Source organism: Dendrobates tinctorius, unplaced genomic scaffold (assembly GCF_039654945.1).
Source record: "Dendrobates tinctorius isolate UK_male_01 unplaced genomic scaffold, ASM3965494v1 ptg000212l, whole genome shotgun sequence".
Taxonomy (NCBI): Eukaryota; Metazoa; Chordata; class Amphibia; order Anura; family Dendrobatidae; genus Dendrobates; species Dendrobates tinctorius.
The window spans coordinates 2,811,137-2,829,622 of NW_027361879.1; the positions used below are offsets into that span (position 1 = coordinate 2,811,137).

Sequence of the window (18,486 nt, forward strand, 5' to 3'; positions counted from 1 at the left end):
CTCTTCTACTACTACTACTACTACTACTACTACTACTCTTATTCACCGCTATATGGGAGGCATTGCACTGTATTCAATGTGTCCGTAAAATAATGATCTATCTTGGCCTTTGCTGTTTGGTAGGTATAGGTGTGACAAGCTGCAGTAATGTGTTTGGCTTTGGATAGCTACATTTCTGCACACCCACCTGCTACAAGGCCTGCAGCCCCTTCGCCTCAGAACTTCCCCAGTCTTAATTCAAGCATTCAATTCCTACCACATCCCTCATGCAATGATATGTCGCTTCATTTTTGAAACATTGTCCCCCTCTTGTGGCCTTCCAACTTTGAAATTTACTGTTCAATTTTGAATTAATTCATATATGAATAAAATGGAAAAGCAACGATTTATCTGGCGAGTTATTTGAATGTTCTGCCTACGTCCACCTGTCTGACAGACGGACGGTATTCTAGTGGCTTGTAGCAGCAGCAGCAGCTAGGTGCGCTGCTTGCCTGCAGTAAATAGGATGTGTCCATCCATGGAACACTGTGATAGGAATCATGCCATTCATAGCACACAATGCTTGGATGTGTTCGACCACGTCTCACAATGGGACCACGTGTCACAATGGGCAGCCCACAGTCTGTAGCAGCTGCGCAGTAGTATTCAGCTTCAGTCTGCTGAGTGAGCCTGAGCAGACAGGTGGGCCATGCTCGCCTCCTGGTTACAATATCTGGCACCAGGAGAGTTAGGCCACGTTCACACGCTGCGGATTCCGCTGCGGATTAATCCGCACGGATTTAGCAAAAACCGCAGATAATCCGCAGGTCCAAAGACCTGCGGATTATCTGCGGTTTTGCCTGCGGTTTGGTCCTGCGGATTCACTATCTCCACAATGGTGGAGATAGGAACCCGCAGCGTTTTCCACAGAAAGAATTGACATGCAATTCTTTCTGCGGATTCAAAACCGCAGCAAATCCGCGCGGTTTTTTCCGCAGCGTCGGCACAGCGTTTTTTTTTACCCATTCAAATGAATGGTACTGTACACCGCAGCTAAAACTGCTGCGTGTCTGTAGCGGCCAATCCGCAGCGTGTGCACACAGCCTTAAAGCAAGACCTTTCATTTAGGGAGGGTAGTAGAGGGGGCGGTGTAGGAGCAGTGCTCCTCTGGCCTCTTTCCTAGTACTGAAGCGCGTTTGACCGTGAGGGGAGGGTGGCCTAACAAAAAAGGGGTTGGCCTATGCAAATTAAAAGCGCGTGGAGTGGAATCCTGGGGGAAAAAAAAAAAAAAAAAATCAGCCGCCTGCGCTTTTGTTATGCGCCCAGACTTGGTTTGAATGTCTTCCTCAGGGTGGTGTCTGTGTCATTCTCCACAATGGGTGCCTGTCTTAAGCCCTGTGGCCTTGCAAGCGGCAAACCATTTCTGGTTATCGCTTCTCGGCCTTTTGGCTAAGATCAAGTGTAGTATCTGTTCTTATCAGTTTAATATCTGATACGTCCCCTATCTGGGGACCATATATTAAATGGATTTTTAGAACAGGGAGATGGAAAAAGAGCTTGCTCACTTCACTCCACGTATCAGCCCAGTATGGCAGTTTCTCTGGGAATGGTGCACTCACTCTCTTAAGCGGTTTCCAAAGACAGATTGAATTGAAATCGGGATAAGCAAGTAGTGTTTTCAAAGCATGATTTGAATGCTTTTTTCCAATGTCGCTGCTCTGCAATTAGTTTTTCTTGGTCCAAGTTGCACATTTCCAATTCCTTAGCCTTGATTTAACTTGACCAACTCTTCTACTACTACTACTACTACTACTACTACTACTCTTATTCACCGCTATATGGGAGGCATTGCACTGTATTCAATGTGTCCGTAAAATAATGATCTATCTTGGCCTTTGCTGTTTGGTAGGTATAGGTGTGACAAGCTGCAGTAATGTGTTTGGCTTTGGATAGCTACATTTCTGCACACCCACCTGCTACAAGGCCTGCAGCCCCTTCGCCTCAGAACTTCCCCAGTCTTAATTCAAGCATTCAATTCCTACCACATCCCTCATGCAATGATATGTCGCTTCATTTTTGAAACATTGTCCCCCTCTTGTGGCCTTCCAACTTTGAAATTTACTGTTCAATTTTGAATTAATTCATATATGAATAAAATGGAAAAGCAACGATTTATCTGGCGAGTTATTTGAATGTTCTGCCTACGTCCACCTGTCTGACAGACGGACGGTATTCTAGTGGCTTGTAGCAGCAGCAGCAGCTAGGTGCGCTGCTTGCCTGCAGTAAATAGGATGTGTCCATCCATGGAACACTGTGATAGGAATCATGCCATTCATAGCACACAATGCTTGGATGTGTTCGACCACGTCTCACAATGGGACCACGTGTCACAATGGGCAGCCCACAGTCTGTAGCAGCTGCGCAGTAGTATTCAGCTTCAGTCTGCTGAGTGAGCCTGAGCAGACAGGTGGGCCATGCTCGCCTCCTGGTTACAATATCTGGCACCAGGAGAGTTAGGCCACGTTCACACGCTGCGGATTCCGCTGCGGATTAATCCGCACGGATTTAGCAAAAACCGCAGATAATCCGCAGGTCCAAAGACCTGCGGATTATCTGCGGTTTTGCCTGCGGTTTGGTCCTGCGGATTCACTATCTCCACAATGGTGGAGATAGGAACCCGCAGCGTTTTCCACAGAAAGAATTGACATGCAATTCTTTCTGCGGATTCAAAACCGCAGCAAATCCGCGCGGTTTTTTCCGCAGCGTCGGCACAGCGTTTTTTTTTACCCATTCAAATGAATGGTACTGTACACCGCAGCTAAAACTGCTGCGTGTCTGTAGCGGCCAATCCGCAGCGTGTGCACACAGCCTTAAAGCAAGACCTTTCATTTAGGGAGGGTAGTAGAGGGGGCGGTGTAGGAGCAGTGCTCCTCTGGCCTCTTTCCTAGTACTGAAGCGCGTTTGACCGTGAGGGGAGGGTGGCCTAACAAAAAAGGGGTTGGCCTATGCAAATTAAAAGCGCGTGGAGTGGAATCCTGGGGGAAAAAAAAAAAAAAAAAATCAGCCGCCTGCGCTTTTGTTATGCGCCCAGACTTGGTTTGAATGTCTTCCTCAGGGTGGTGTCTGTGTCATTCTCCACAATGGGTGCCTGTCTTAAGCCCTGTGGCCTTGCAAGCGGCAAACCATTTCTGGTTATCGCTTCTCGGCCTTTTGGCTAAGATCAAGTGTAGTATCTGTTCTTATCAGTTTAATATCTGATACGTCCCCTATCTGGGGACCATATATTAAATGGATTTTTAGAACAGGGAGATGGAAAAAGAGCTTGCTCACTTCACTCCACGTATCAGCCCAGTATGGCAGTTTCTCTGGGAATGGTGCACTCACTCTCTTAAGCGGTTTCCAAAGACAGATTGAATTGAAATCGGGATAAGCAAGTAGTGTTTTCAAAGCATGATTTGAATGCTTTTTTCCAATGTCGCTGCTCTGCAATTAGTTTTTCTTGGTCCAAGTTGCACATTTCCAATTCCTTAGCCTTGATTTAACTTGACCAACTCTTCTACTACTACTACTACTACTACTACTACTACTCTTATTCACCGCTATATGGGAGGCATTGCACTGTATTCAATGTGTCCGTAAAATAATGATCTATCTTGGCCTTTGCTGTTTGGTAGGTATAGGTGTGACAAGCTGCAGTAATGTGTTTGGCTTTGGATAGCTACATTTCTGCACACCCACCTGCTACAAGGCCTGCAGCCCCTTCGCCTCAGAACTTCCCCAGTCTTAATTCAAGCATTCAATTCCTACCACATCCCTCATGCAATGATATGTCGCTTCATTTTTGAAACATTGTCCCCCTCTTGTGGCCTTCCAACTTTGAAATTTACTGTTCAATTTTGAATTAATTCATATATGAATAAAATGGAAAAGCAACGATTTATCTGGCGAGTTATTTGAATGTTCTGCCTACGTCCACCTGTCTGACAGACGGACGGTATTCTAGTGGCTTGTAGCAGCAGCAGCAGCTAGGTGCGCTGCTTGCCTGCAGTAAATAGGATGTGTCCATCCATGGAACACTGTGATAGGAATCATGCCATTCATAGCACACAATGCTTGGATGTGTTCGACCACGTCTCACAATGGGACCACGTGTCACAATGGGCAGCCCACAGTCTGTAGCAGCTGCGCAGTAGTATTCAGCTTCAGTCTGCTGAGTGAGCCTGAGCAGACAGGTGGGCCATGCTCGCCTCCTGGTTACAATATCTGGCACCAGGAGAGTTAGGCCACGTTCACTACGCTGCGGATTCCGCTGCGGATTAATCCGCACGGATTTAGCAAAAACCGCAGATAATCCGCAGGTCCAAAGACCTGCGGATTATCTGCGGTTTTGCCTGCGGTTTGGTCCTGCGGATTCACTATCTCCACAATGGTGGAGATAGGAACCCGCAGCGTTTTCCACAGAAAGAATTGACATGCAATTCTTTCTGCGGATTCAAAACCGCAGCAAATCCGCGCGGTTTTTTCCGCAGCGTCGGCACAGCGTTTTTTTTTACCCATTCAAATGAATGGTACTGTACACCGCAGCTAAAACTGCTGCGTGTCTGTAGCGGCCAATCCGCAGCGTGTGCACACAGCCTTAAAGCAAGACCTTTCATTTAGGGAGGGTAGTAGAGGGGGCGGTGTAGGAGCAGTGCTCCTCTGGCCTCTTTCCTAGTACTGAAGCGCGTTTGACCGTGAGGGGAGGGTGGCCTAACAAAAAAGGGGTTGGCCTATGCAAATTAAAAGCGCGTGGAGTGGAATCCTGGGGGAAAAAAAAAAAAAAAAAATCAGCCGCCTGCGCTTTTGTTATGCGCCCAGACTTGGTTTGAATGTCTTCCTCAGGGTGGTGTCTGTGTCATTCTCCACAATGGGTGCCTGTCTTAAGCCCTGTGGCCTTGCAAGCGGCAAACCATTTCTGGTTATCGCTTCTCGGCCTTTTGGCTAAGATCAAGTGTAGTATCTGTTCTTATCAGTTTAATATCTGATACGTCCCCTATCTGGGGACCATATATTAAATGGATTTTTAGAACAGGGAGATGGAAAAAGAGCTTGCTCACTTCACTCCACGTATCAGCCCAGTATGGCAGTTTCTCTGGGAATGGTGCACTCACTCTCTTAAGCGGTTTCCAAAGACAGATTGAATTGAAATCGGGATAAGCAAGTAGTGTTTTCAAAGCATGATTTGAATGCTTTTTTCCAATGTCGCTGCTCTGCAATTAGTTTTTCTTGGTCCAAGTTGCACATTTCCAATTCCTTAGCCTTGATTTAACTTGACCAACTCTTCTACTACTACTACTACTACTACTACTACTACTCTTATTCACCGCTATATGGGAGGCATTGCACTGTATTCAATGTGTCCGTAAAATAATGATCTATCTTGGCCTTTGCTGTTTGGTAGGTATAGGTGTGACAAGCTGCAGTAATGTGTTTGGCTTTGGATAGCTACATTTCTGCACACCCACCTGCTACAAGGCCTGCAGCCCCTTCGCCTCAGAACTTCCCCAGTCTTAATTCAAGCATTCAATTCCTACCACATCCCTCATGCAATGATATGTCGCTTCATTTTTGAAACATTGTCCCCCTCTTGTGGCCTTCCAACTTTGAAATTTACTGTTCAATTTTGAATTAATTCATATATGAATAAAATGGAAAAGCAACGATTTATCTGGCGAGTTATTTGAATGTTCTGCCTACGTCCACCTGTCTGACAGACGGACGGTATTCTAGTGGCTTGTAGCAGCAGCAGCAGCTAGGTGCGCTGCTTGCCTGCAGTAAATAGGATGTGTCCATCCATGGAACACTGTGATAGGAATCATGCCATTCATAGCACACAATGCTTGGATGTGTTCGACCACGTCTCACAATGGGACCACGTGTCACAATGGGCAGCCCACAGTCTGTAGCAGCTGCGCAGTAGTATTCAGCTTCAGTCTGCTGAGTGAGCCTGAGCAGACAGGTGGGCCATGCTCGCCTCCTGGTTACAATATCTGGCACCAGGAGAGTTAGGCCACGTTCACACGCTGCGGATTCCGCTGCGGATTAATCCGCACGGATTTAGCAAAAACCGCAGATAATCCGCAGGTCCAAAGACCTGCGGATTATCTGCGGTTTTGCCTGCGGTTTGGTCCTGCGGATTCACTATCTCCACAATGGTGGAGATAGGAACCCGCAGCGTTTTCCACAGAAAGAATTGACATGCAATTCTTTCTGCGGATTCAAAACCGCAGCAAATCCGCGCGGTTTTTTCCGCAGCGTCGGCACAGCGTTTTTTTTTACCCATTCAAATGAATGGTACTGTACACCGCAGCTAAAACTGCTGCGTGTCTGTAGCGGCCAATCCGCAGCGTGTGCACACAGCCTTAAAGCAAGACCTTTCATTTAGGGAGGGTAGTAGAGGGGGCGGTGTAGGAGCAGTGCTCCTCTGGCCTCTTTCCTAGTACTGAAGCGCGTTTGACCGTGAGGGGAGGGTGGCCTAACAAAAAAGGGGTTGGCCTATGCAAATTAAAAGCGCGTGGAGTGGAATCCTGGGGGAAAAAAAAAAAAAAAAAATCAGCCGCCTGCGCTTTTGTTATGCGCCCAGACTTGGTTTGAATGTCTTCCTCAGGGTGGTGTCTGTGTCATTCTCCACAATGGGTGCCTGTCTTAAGCCCTGTGGCCTTGCAAGCGGCAAACCATTTCTGGTTATCGCTTCTCGGCCTTTTGGCTAAGATCAAGTGTAGTATCTGTTCTTATCAGTTTAATATCTGATACGTCCCCTATCTGGGGACCATATATTAAATGGATTTTTAGAACAGGGAGATGGAAAAAGAGCTTGCTCACTTCACTCCACGTATCAGCCCAGTATGGCAGTTTCTCTGGGAATGGTGCACTCACTCTCTTAAGCGGTTTCCAAAGACAGATTGAATTGAAATCGGGATAAGCAAGTAGTGTTTTCAAAGCATGATTTGAATGCTTTTTTCCAATGTCGCTGCTCTGCAATTAGTTTTTCTTGGTCCAAGTTGCACATTTCCAATTCCTTAGCCTTGATTTAACTTGACCAACTCTTCTACTACTACTACTACTACTACTACTACTACTCTTATTCACCGCTATATGGGAGGCATTGCACTGTATTCAATGTGTCCGTAAAATAATGATCTATCTTGGCCTTTGCTGTTTGGTAGGTATAGGTGTGACAAGCTGCAGTAATGTGTTTGGCTTTGGATAGCTACATTTCTGCACACCCACCTGCTACAAGGCCTGCAGCCCCTTCGCCTCAGAACTTCCCCAGTCTTAATTCAAGCATTCAATTCCTACCACATCCCTCATGCAATGATATGTCGCTTCATTTTTGAAACATTGTCCCCCTCTTGTGGCCTTCCAACTTTGAAATTTACTGTTCAATTTTGAATTAATTCATATATGAATAAAATGGAAAAGCAACGATTTATCTGGCGAGTTATTTGAATGTTCTGCCTACGTCCACCTGTCTGACAGACGGACGGTATTCTAGTGGCTTGTAGCAGCAGCAGCAGCTAGGTGCGCTGCTTGCCTGCAGTAAATAGGATGTGTCCATCCATGGAACACTGTGATAGGAATCATGCCATTCATAGCACACAATGCTTGGATGTGTTCGACCACGTCTCACAATGGGACCACGTGTCACAATGGGCAGCCCACAGTCTGTAGCAGCTGCGCAGTAGTATTCAGCTTCAGTCTGCTGAGTGAGCCTGAGCAGACAGGTGGGCCATGCTCGCCTCCTGGTTACAATATCTGGCACCAGGAGAGTTAGGCCACGTTCACACGCTGCGGATTCCGCTGCGGATTAATCCGCACGGATTTAGCAAAAACCGCAGATAATCCGCAGGTCCAAAGACCTGCGGATTATCTGCGGTTTTGCCTGCGGTTTGGTCCTGCGGATTCACTATCTCCACAATGGTGGAGATAGGAACCCGCAGCGTTTTCCACAGAAAGAATTGACATGCAATTCTTTCTGCGGATTCAAAACCGCAGCAAATCCGCGCGGTTTTTTCCGCAGCGTCGGCACAGCGTTTTTTTTTACCCATTCAAATGAATGGTACTGTACACCGCAGCTAAAACTGCTGCGTGTCTGTAGCGGCCAATCCGCAGCGTGTGCACACAGCCTTAAAGCAAGACCTTTCATTTAGGGAGGGTAGTAGAGGGGGCGGTGTAGGAGCAGTGCTCCTCTGGCCTCTTTCCTAGTACTGAAGCGCGTTTGACCGTGAGGGGAGGGTGGCCTAACAAAAAAGGGGTTGGCCTATGCAAATTAAAAGCGCGTGGAGTGGAATCCTGGGGGAAAAAAAAAAAAAAAAAATCAGCCGCCTGCGCTTTTGTTATGCGCCCAGACTTGGTTTGAATGTCTTCCTCAGGGTGGTGTCTGTGTCATTCTCCACAATGGGTGCCTGTCTTAAGCCCTGTGGCCTTGCAAGCGGCAAACCATTTCTGGTTATCGCTTCTCGGCCTTTTGGCTAAGATCAAGTGTAGTATCTGTTCTTATCAGTTTAATATCTGATACGTCCCCTATCTGGGGACCATATATTAAATGGATTTTTAGAACAGGGAGATGGAAAAAGAGCTTGCTCACTTCACTCCACGTATCAGCCCAGTATGGCAGTTTCTCTGGGAATGGTGCACTCACTCTCTTAAGCGGTTTCCAAAGACAGATTGAATTGAAATCGGGATAAGCAAGTAGTGTTTTCAAAGCATGATTTGAATGCTTTTTTCCAATGTCGCTGCTCTGCAATTAGTTTTTCTTGGTCCAAGTTGCACATTTCCAATTCCTTAGCCTTGATTTAACTTGACCAACTCTTCTACTACTACTACTACTACTACTACTACTACTCTTATTCACCGCTATATGGGAGGCATTGCACTGTATTCAATGTGTCCGTAAAATAATGATCTATCTTGGCCTTTGCTGTTTGGTAGGTATAGGTGTGACAAGCTGCAGTAATGTGTTTGGCTTTGGATAGCTACATTTCTGCACACCCACCTGCTACAAGGCCTGCAGCCCCTTCGCCTCAGAACTTCCCCAGTCTTAATTCAAGCATTCAATTCCTACCACATCCCTCATGCAATGATATGTCGCTTCATTTTTGAAACATTGTCCCCCTCTTGTGGCCTTCCAACTTTGAAATTTACTGTTCAATTTTGAATTAATTCATATATGAATAAAATGGAAAAGCAACGATTTATCTGGCGAGTTATTTGAATGTTCTGCCTACGTCCACCTGTCTGACAGACGGACGGTATTCTAGTGGCTTGTAGCAGCAGCAGCAGCTAGGTGCGCTGCTTGCCTGCAGTAAATAGGATGTGTCCATCCATGGAACACTGTGATAGGAATCATGCCATTCATAGCACACAATGCTTGGATGTGTTCGACCACGTCTCACAATGGGACCACGTGTCACAATGGGCAGCCCACAGTCTGTAGCAGCTGCGCAGTAGTATTCAGCTTCAGTCTGCTGAGTGAGCCTGAGCAGACAGGTGGGCCATGCTCGCCTCCTGGTTACAATATCTGGCACCAGGAGAGTTAGGCCACGTTCACACGCTGCGGATTCCGCTGCGGATTAATCCGCACGGATTTAGCAAAAACCGCAGATAATCCGCAGGTCCAAAGACCTGCGGATTATCTGCGGTTTTGCCTGCGGTTTGGTCCTGCGGATTCACTATCTCCACAATGGTGGAGATAGGAACCCGCAGCGTTTTCCACAGAAAGAATTGACATGCAATTCTTTCTGCGGATTCAAAACCGCAGCAAATCCGCGCGGTTTTTTCCGCAGCGTCGGCACAGCGTTTTTTTTTACCCATTCAAATGAATGGTACTGTACACCGCAGCTAAAACTGCTGCGTGTCTGTAGCGGCCAATCCGCAGCGTGTGCACACAGCCTTAAAGCAAGACCTTTCATTTAGGGAGGGTAGTAGAGGGGGCGGTGTAGGAGCAGTGCTCCTCTGGCCTCTTTCCTAGTACTGAAGCGCGTTTGACCGTGAGGGGAGGGTGGCCTAACAAAAAAGGGGTTGGCCTATGCAAATTAAAAGCGCGTGGAGTGGAATCCTGGGGGAAAAAAAAAAAAAAAAAATCAGCCGCCTGCGCTTTTGTTATGCGCCCAGACTTGGTTTGAATGTCTTCCTCAGGGTGGTGTCTGTGTCATTCTCCACAATGGGTGCCTGTCTTAAGCCCTGTGGCCTTGCAAGCGGCAAACCATTTCTGGTTATCGCTTCTCGGCCTTTTGGCTAAGATCAAGTGTAGTATCTGTTCTTATCAGTTTAATATCTGATACGTCCCCTATCTGGGGACCATATATTAAATGGATTTTTAGAACAGGGAGATGGAAAAAGAGCTTGCTCACTTCACTCCACGTATCAGCCCAGTATGGCAGTTTCTCTGGGAATGGTGCACTCACTCTCTTAAGCGGTTTCCAAAGACAGATTGAATTGAAATCGGGATAAGCAAGTAGTGTTTTCAAAGCATGATTTGAATGCTTTTTTCCAATGTCGCTGCTCTGCAATTAGTTTTTCTTGGTCCAAGTTGCACATTTCCAATTCCTTAGCCTTGATTTAACTTGACCAACTCTTCTACTACTACTACTACTACTACTACTACTACTCTTATTCACCGCTATATGGGAGGCATTGCACTGTATTCAATGTGTCCGTAAAATAATGATCTATCTTGGCCTTTGCTGTTTGGTAGGTATAGGTGTGACAAGCTGCAGTAATGTGTTTGGCTTTGGATAGCTACATTTCTGCACACCCACCTGCTACAAGGCCTGCAGCCCCTTCGCCTCAGAACTTCCCCAGTCTTAATTCAAGCATTCAATTCCTACCACATCCCTCATGCAATGATATGTCGCTTCATTTTTGAAACATTGTCCCCCTCTTGTGGCCTTCCAACTTTGAAATTTACTGTTCAATTTTGAATTAATTCATATATGAATAAAATGGAAAAGCAACGATTTATCTGGCGAGTTATTTGAATGTTCTGCCTACGTCCACCTGTCTGACAGACGGACGGTATTCTAGTGGCTTGTAGCAGCAGCAGCAGCTAGGTGCGCTGCTTGCCTGCAGTAAATAGGATGTGTCCATCCATGGAACACTGTGATAGGAATCATGCCATTCATAGCACACAATGCTTGGATGTGTTCGACCACGTCTCACAATGGGACCACGTGTCACAATGGGCAGCCCACAGTCTGTAGCAGCTGCGCAGTAGTATTCAGCTTCAGTCTGCTGAGTGAGCCTGAGCAGACAGGTGGGCCATGCTCGCCTCCTGGTTACAATATCTGGCACCAGGAGAGTTAGGCCACGTTCACACGCTGCGGATTCCGCTGCGGATTAATCCGCACGGATTTAGCAAAAACCGCAGATAATCCGCAGGTCCAAAGACCTGCGGATTATCTGCGGTTTTGCCTGCGGTTTGGTCCTGCGGATTCACTATCTCCACAATGGTGGAGATAGGAACCCGCAGCGTTTTCCACAGAAAGAATTGACATGCAATTCTTTCTGCGGATTCAAAACCGCAGCAAATCCGCGCGGTTTTTTCCGCAGCGTCGGCACAGCGTTTTTTTTTACCCATTCAAATGAATGGTACTGTACACCGCAGCTAAAACTGCTGCGTGTCTGTAGCGGCCAATCCGCAGCGTGTGCACACAGCCTTAAAGCAAGACCTTTCATTTAGGGAGGGTAGTAGAGGGGGCGGTGTAGGAGCAGTGCTCCTCTGGCCTCTTTCCTAGTACTGAAGCGCGTTTGACCGTGAGGGGAGGGTGGCCTAACAAAAAAGGGGTTGGCCTATGCAAATTAAAAGCGCGTGGAGTGGAATCCTGGGGGAAAAAAAAAAAAAAAAAATCAGCCGCCTGCGCTTTTGTTATGCGCCCAGACTTGGTTTGAATGTCTTCCTCAGGGTGGTGTCTGTGTCATTCTCCACAATGGGTGCCTGTCTTAAGCCCTGTGGCCTTGCAAGCGGCAAACCATTTCTGGTTATCGCTTCTCGGCCTTTTGGCTAAGATCAAGTGTAGTATCTGTTCTTATCAGTTTAATATCTGATACGTCCCCTATCTGGGGACCATATATTAAATGGATTTTTAGAACAGGGAGATGGAAAAAGAGCTTGCTCACTTCACTCCACGTATCAGCCCAGTATGGCAGTTTCTCTGGGAATGGTGCACTCACTCTCTTAAGCGGTTTCCAAAGACAGATTGAATTGAAATCGGGATAAGCAAGTAGTGTTTTCAAAGCATGATTTGAATGCTTTTTTCCAATGTCGCTGCTCTGCAATTAGTTTTTCTTGGTCCAAGTTGCACATTTCCAATTCCTTAGCCTTGATTTAACTTGACCAACTCTTCTACTACTACTACTACTACTACTACTACTACTCTTATTCACCGCTATATGGGAGGCATTGCACTGTATTCAATGTGTCCGTAAAATAATGATCTATCTTGGCCTTTGCTGTTTGGTAGGTATAGGTGTGACAAGCTGCAGTAATGTGTTTGGCTTTGGATAGCTACATTTCTGCACACCCACCTGCTACAAGGCCTGCAGCCCCTTCGCCTCAGAACTTCCCCAGTCTTAATTCAAGCATTCAATTCCTACCACATCCCTCATGCAATGATATGTCGCTTCATTTTTGAAACATTGTCCCCCTCTTGTGGCCTTCCAACTTTGAAATTTACTGTTCAATTTTGAATTAATTCATATATGAATAAAATGGAAAAGCAACGATTTATCTGGCGAGTTATTTGAATGTTCTGCCTACGTCCACCTGTCTGACAGACGGACGGTATTCTAGTGGCTTGTAGCAGCAGCAGCAGCTAGGTGCGCTGCTTGCCTGCAGTAAATAGGATGTGTCCATCCATGGAACACTGTGATAGGAATCATGCCATTCATAGCACACAATGCTTGGATGTGTTCGACCACGTCTCACAATGGGACCACGTGTCACAATGGGCAGCCCACAGTCTGTAGCAGCTGCGCAGTAGTATTCAGCTTCAGTCTGCTGAGTGAGCCTGAGCAGACAGGTGGGCCATGCTCGCCTCCTGGTTACAATATCTGGCACCAGGAGAGTTAGGCCACGTTCACACGCTGCGGATTCCGCTGCGGATTAATCCGCACGGATTTAGCAAAAACCGCAGATAATCCGCAGGTCCAAAGACCTGCGGATTATCTGCGGTTTTGCCTGCGGTTTGGTCCTGCGGATTCACTATCTCCACAATGGTGGAGATAGGAACCCGCAGCGTTTTCCACAGAAAGAATTGACATGCAATTCTTTCTGCGGATTCAAAACCGCAGCAAATCCGCGCGGTTTTTTCCGCAGCGTCGGCACAGCGTTTTTTTTTACCCATTCAAATGAATGGTACTGTACACCGCAGCTAAAACTGCTGCGTGTCTGTAGCGGCCAATCCGCAGCGTGTGCACACAGCCTTAAAGCAAGACCTTTCATTTAGGGAGGGTAGTAGAGGGGGCGGTGTAGGAGCAGTGCTCCTCTGGCCTCTTTCCTAGTACTGAAGCGCGTTTGACCGTGAGGGGAGGGTGGCCTAACAAAAAAGGGGTTGGCCTATGCAAATTAAAAGCGCGTGGAGTGGAATCCTGGGGGAAAAAAAAAAAAAAAAAATCAGCCGCCTGCGCTTTTGTTATGCGCCCAGACTTGGTTTGAATGTCTTCCTCAGGGTGGTGTCTGTGTCATTCTCCACAATGGGTGCCTGTCTTAAGCCCTGTGGCCTTGCAAGCGGCAAACCATTTCTGGTTATCGCTTCTCGGCCTTTTGGCTAAGATCAAGTGTAGTATCTGTTCTTATCAGTTTAATATCTGATACGTCCCCTATCTGGGGACCATATATTAAATGGATTTTTAGAACAGGGAGATGGAAAAAGAGCTTGCTCACTTCACTCCACGTATCAGCCCAGTATGGCAGTTTCTCTGGGAATGGTGCACTCACTCTCTTAAGCGGTTTCCAAAGACAGATTGAATTGAAATCGGGATAAGCAAGTAGTGTTTTCAAAGCATGATTTGAATGCTTTTTTCCAATGTCGCTGCTCTGCAATTAGTTTTTCTTGGTCCAAGTTGCACATTTCCAATTCCTTAGCCTTGATTTAACTTGACCAACTCTTCTACTACTACTACTACTACTACTACTACTACTCTTATTCACCGCTATATGGGAGGCATTGCACTGTATTCAATGTGTCCGTAAAATAATGATCTATCTTGGCCTTTGCTGTTTGGTAGGTATAGGTGTGACAAGCTGCAGTAATGTGTTTGGCTTTGGATAGCTACATTTCTGCACACCCACCTGCTACAAGGCCTGCAGCCCCTTCGCCTCAGAACTTCCCCAGTCTTAATTCAAGCATTCAATTCCTACCACATCCCTCATGCAATGATATGTCGCTTCATTTTTGAAACATTGTCCCCCTCTTGTGGCCTTCCAACTTTGAAATTTACTGTTCAATTTTGAATTAATTCATATATGAATAAAATGGAAAAGCAACGATTTATCTGGCGAGTTATTTGAATGTTCTGCCTACGTCCACCTGTCTGACAGACGGACGGTATTCTAGTGGCTTGTAGCAGCAGCAGCAGCTAGGTGCGCTGCTTGCCTGCAGTAAATAGGATGTGTCCATCCATGGAACACTGTGATAGGAATCATGCCATTCATAGCACACAATGCTTGGATGTGTTCGACCACGTCTCACAATGGGACCACGTGTCACAATGGGCAGCCCACAGTCTGTAGCAGCTGCGCAGTAGTATTCAGCTTCAGTCTGCTGAGTGAGCCTGAGCAGACAGGTGGGCCATGCTCGCCTCCTGGTTACAATATCTGGCACCAGGAGAGTTAGGCCACGTTCACACGCTGCGGATTCCGCTGCGGATTAATCCGCACGGATTTAGCAAAAACCGCAGATAATCCGCAGGTCCAAAGACCTGCGGATTATCTGCGGTTTTGCCTGCGGTTTGGTCCTGCGGATTCACTATCTCCACAATGGTGGAGATAGGAACCCGCAGCGTTTTCCACAGAAAGAATTGACATGCAATTCTTTCTGCGGATTCAAAACCGCAGCAAATCCGCGCGGTTTTTTCCGCAGCGTCGGCACAGCGTTTTTTTTTACCCATTCAAATGAATGGTACTGTACACCGCAGCTAAAACTGCTGCGTGTCTGTAGCGGCCAATCCGCAGCGTGTGCACACAGCCTTAAAGCAAGACCTTTCATTTAGGGAGGGTAGTAGAGGGGGCGGTGTAGGAGCAGTGCTCCTCTGGCCTCTTTCCTAGTACTGAAGCGCGTTTGACCGTGAGGGGAGGGTGGCCTAACAAAAAAGGGGTTGGCCTATGCAAATTAAAAGCGCGTGGAGTGGAATCCTGGGGGAAAAAAAAAAAAAAAAAATCAGCCGCCTGCGCTTTTGTTATGCGCCCAGACTTGGTTTGAATGTCTTCCTCAGGGTGGTGTCTGTGTCATTCTCCACAATGGGTGCCTGTCTTAAGCCCTGTGGCCTTGCAAGCGGCAAACCATTTCTGGTTATCGCTTCTCGGCCTTTTGGCTAAGATCAAGTGTAGTATCTGTTCTTATCAGTTTAATATCTGATACGTCCCCTATCTGGGGACCATATATTAAATGGATTTTTAGAACAGGGAGATGGAAAAAGAGCTTGCTCACTTCACTCCACGTATCAGCCCAGTATGGCAGTTTCTCTGGGAATGGTGCACTCACTCTCTTAAGCGGTTTCCAAAGACAGATTGAATTGAAATCGGGATAAGCAAGTAGTGTTTTCAAAGCATGATTTGAATGCTTTTTTCCAATGTCGCTGCTCTGCAATTAGTTTTTCTTGGTCCAAGTTGCACATTTCCAATTCCTTAGCCTTGATTTAACTTGACCAACTCTTCTACTACTACTACTACTACTACTACTACTACTCTTATTCACCGCTATATGGGAGGCATTGCACTGTATTCAATGTGTCCGTAAAATAATGATCTATCTTGGCCTTTGCTGTTTGGTAGGTATAGGTGTGACAAGCTGCAGTAATGTGTTTGGCTTTGGATAGCTACATTTCTGCACACCCACCTGCTACAAGGCCTGCAGCCCCTTCGCCTCAGAACTTCCCCAGTCTTAATTCAAGCATTCAATTCCTACCACATCCCTCATGCAATGATATGTCGCTTCATTTTTGAAACATTGTCCCCCTCTTGTGGCCTTCCAACTTTGAAATTTACTGTTCAATTTTGAATTAATTCATATATGAATAAAATGGAAAAGCAACGATTTATCTGGCGAGTTATTTGAATGTTCTGCCTACGTCCACCTGTCTGACAGACGGACGGTATTCTAGTGGCTTGTAGCAGCAGCAGCAGCTAGGTGCGCTGCTTGCCTGCAGTAAATAGGATGTGTCCATCCATGGAACACTGTGATAGGAATCATGCCATTCATAGCACACAATGCTTGGATGTGTTCGACCACGTCTCACAATGGGACCACGTGTCACAATGGGCAGCCCACAGTCTGTAGCAGCTGCGCAGTAGTATTCAGCTTCAGTCTGCTGAGTGAGCCTGAGCAGACAGGTGGGCCATGCTCGCCTCCTGGTTACAATATCTGGCACCAGGAGAGTTAGGCCACGTTCACACGCTGCGGATTCCGCTGCGGATTAATCCGCACGGATTTAGCAAAAACCGCAGATAATCCGCAGGTCCAAAGACCTGCGGATTATCTGCGGTTTTGCCTGCGGTTTGGTCCTGCGGATTCACTATCTCCACAATGGTGGAGATAGGAACCCGCAGCGTTTTCCACAGAAAGAATTGACATGCAATTCTTTCTGCGGATTCAAAACCGCAGCAAATCCGCGCGGTTTTTTCCGCAGCGTCGGCACAGCGTTTTTTTTTACCCATTCAAATGAATGGTACTGTACACCGCAGCTAAAACTGCTGCGTGTCTGTAGCGGCCAATCCGCAGCGTGTGCACACAGCCTTAAAGCAAGACCTTTCATTTAGGGAGGGTAGTAGAGGGGGCGGTGTAGGAGCAGTGCTCCTCTGGCCTCTTTCCTAGTACTGAAGCGCGTTTGACCGTGAGGGGAGGGTGGCCTAACAAAAAAGGGGTTGGCCTATGCAAATTAAAAGCGCGTGGAGTGGAATCCTGGGGGAAAAAAAAAAAAAAAAAATCAGCCGCCTGCGCTTTTGTTATGCGCCCAGACTTGGTTTGAATGTCTTCCTCAGGGTGGTGTCTGTGTCATTCTCCACAATGGGTGCCTGTCTTAAGCCCTGTGGCCTTGCAAGCGGCAAACCATTTCTGGTTATCGCTTCTCGGCCTTTTGGCTAAGATCAAGTGTAGTATCTGTTCTTATCAGTTTAATATCTGATACGTCCCCTATCTGGGGACCATATATTAAATGGATTTTTAGAACAGGGAGATGGAAAAAGAGCTTGCTCACTTCACTCCACGTATCAGCCCAGTATGGCAGTTTCTCTGGGAATGGTGCACTCACTCTCTTAAGCGGTTTCCAAAGACAGATTGAATTGAAATCGGGATAAGCAAGTAGTGTTTTCAAAGCATGATTTGAATGCTTTTTTCCAATGTCGCTGCTCTGCAATTAGTTTTTCTTGGTCCAAGTTGCACATTTCCAATTCCTTAGCCTTGATTTAACTTGACCAACTCTTCTACTACTACTACTACTACTACTACTACTACTCTTATTCACCGCTATATGGGAGGCATTGCACTGTATTCAATGTGTCCGTAAAATAATGATCTATCTTGGCCTTTGCTGTTTGGTAGGTATAGGTGTGACAAGCTGCAGTAATGTGTTTGGCTTTGGATAGCTACATTTCTGCACACCCACCTGCTACAAGGCCTGCAGCCCCTTCGCCTCAGAACTTCCCCAGTCTTAATTCAAGCATTCAATTCCTACCACATCCCTCATGCAATGATATGTCGCTTCATTTTTGAAACATTGTCCCCCTCTTGTGGCCTTCCAACTTTGAAATTTACTGTTCAATTTTGAATTAATTCATATATGAATAAAATGGAAAAGCAACGATTTATCTGGCGAGTTATTTGAATGTTCTGCCTACGTCCACCTGTCTGACAGACGGACGGTATTCTAGTGGCTTGTAGCAGCAGCAGCAGCTAGGTGCGCTGCTTGCCTGCAGTAAATAGGATGTGTCCATCCATGGAACACTGTGATAGGAATCATGCCATTCATAGCACACAATGCTTGGATGTGTTCGACCACGTCTCACAATGGGACCACGTGTCACAATGGGCAGCCCACAGTCTGTAGCAGCTGCGCAGTAGTATTCAGCTTCAGTCTGCTGAGTGAGCCTGAGCAGACAGGTGGGCCATGCTCGCCTCCTGGTTACAATATCTGGCACCAGGAGAGTTAGGCCACGTTCACACGCTGCGGATTCCGCTGCGGATTAATCCGCACGGATTTAGCAAAAACCGCAGATAATCCGCAGGTCCAAAGACCTGCGGATTATCTGCGGTT

General features: G+C 46.7%; 10 non-coding genes across 10 annotated transcripts; all 10 read left to right on the forward strand.

The window, feature by feature from the left end:
• Positions 1-1,408: 1,408 nt before the first annotated feature.
• LOC141058531 (U2 spliceosomal RNA) lies at positions 1,409-1,599 on the forward strand. The gene has a single exon (XR_012222220.1). It is a non-coding gene; the product is annotated as a U2 spliceosomal RNA (small nuclear RNA).
• Positions 1,600-3,173: 1,574 nt separating this feature from the next.
• LOC141058532 (U2 spliceosomal RNA) lies at positions 3,174-3,364 on the forward strand. The gene has a single exon (XR_012222221.1). It is a non-coding gene; the product is annotated as a U2 spliceosomal RNA (small nuclear RNA).
• A 1,575-nt stretch (positions 3,365-4,939) lies between these two features.
• Positions 4,940-5,130, forward strand: LOC141058533 (U2 spliceosomal RNA). Its single transcript, XR_012222222.1, has one exon. It is a non-coding gene; the product is annotated as a U2 spliceosomal RNA (small nuclear RNA).
• Positions 5,131-6,704: 1,574 nt separating this feature from the next.
• Positions 6,705-6,895, forward strand: LOC141058534 (U2 spliceosomal RNA). Its single transcript, XR_012222223.1, has one exon. It is a non-coding gene; the product is annotated as a U2 spliceosomal RNA (small nuclear RNA).
• Positions 6,896-8,469: 1,574 nt separating this feature from the next.
• LOC141058535 (U2 spliceosomal RNA) lies at positions 8,470-8,660 on the forward strand. Its single transcript, XR_012222224.1, has one exon. It is a non-coding gene; the product is annotated as a U2 spliceosomal RNA (small nuclear RNA).
• A 1,574-nt stretch (positions 8,661-10,234) lies between these two features.
• LOC141058536 (U2 spliceosomal RNA) lies at positions 10,235-10,425 on the forward strand. Its single transcript, XR_012222225.1, has one exon. It is a non-coding gene; the product is annotated as a U2 spliceosomal RNA (small nuclear RNA).
• Positions 10,426-11,999: 1,574 nt separating this feature from the next.
• LOC141058538 (U2 spliceosomal RNA) lies at positions 12,000-12,190 on the forward strand. The gene has a single exon (XR_012222226.1). It is a non-coding gene; the product is annotated as a U2 spliceosomal RNA (small nuclear RNA).
• Positions 12,191-13,764: 1,574 nt separating this feature from the next.
• LOC141058540 (U2 spliceosomal RNA) lies at positions 13,765-13,955 on the forward strand. The gene has a single exon (XR_012222228.1). It is a non-coding gene; the product is annotated as a U2 spliceosomal RNA (small nuclear RNA).
• A 1,574-nt stretch (positions 13,956-15,529) lies between these two features.
• Positions 15,530-15,720, forward strand: LOC141058541 (U2 spliceosomal RNA). Its single transcript, XR_012222229.1, has one exon. It is a non-coding gene; the product is annotated as a U2 spliceosomal RNA (small nuclear RNA).
• A 1,574-nt stretch (positions 15,721-17,294) lies between these two features.
• On the forward strand, positions 17,295-17,485 carry LOC141058542 (U2 spliceosomal RNA). Its single transcript, XR_012222230.1, has one exon. It is a non-coding gene; the product is annotated as a U2 spliceosomal RNA (small nuclear RNA).
• The last annotated feature ends 1,001 nt before the right edge of the window (positions 17,486-18,486 follow it).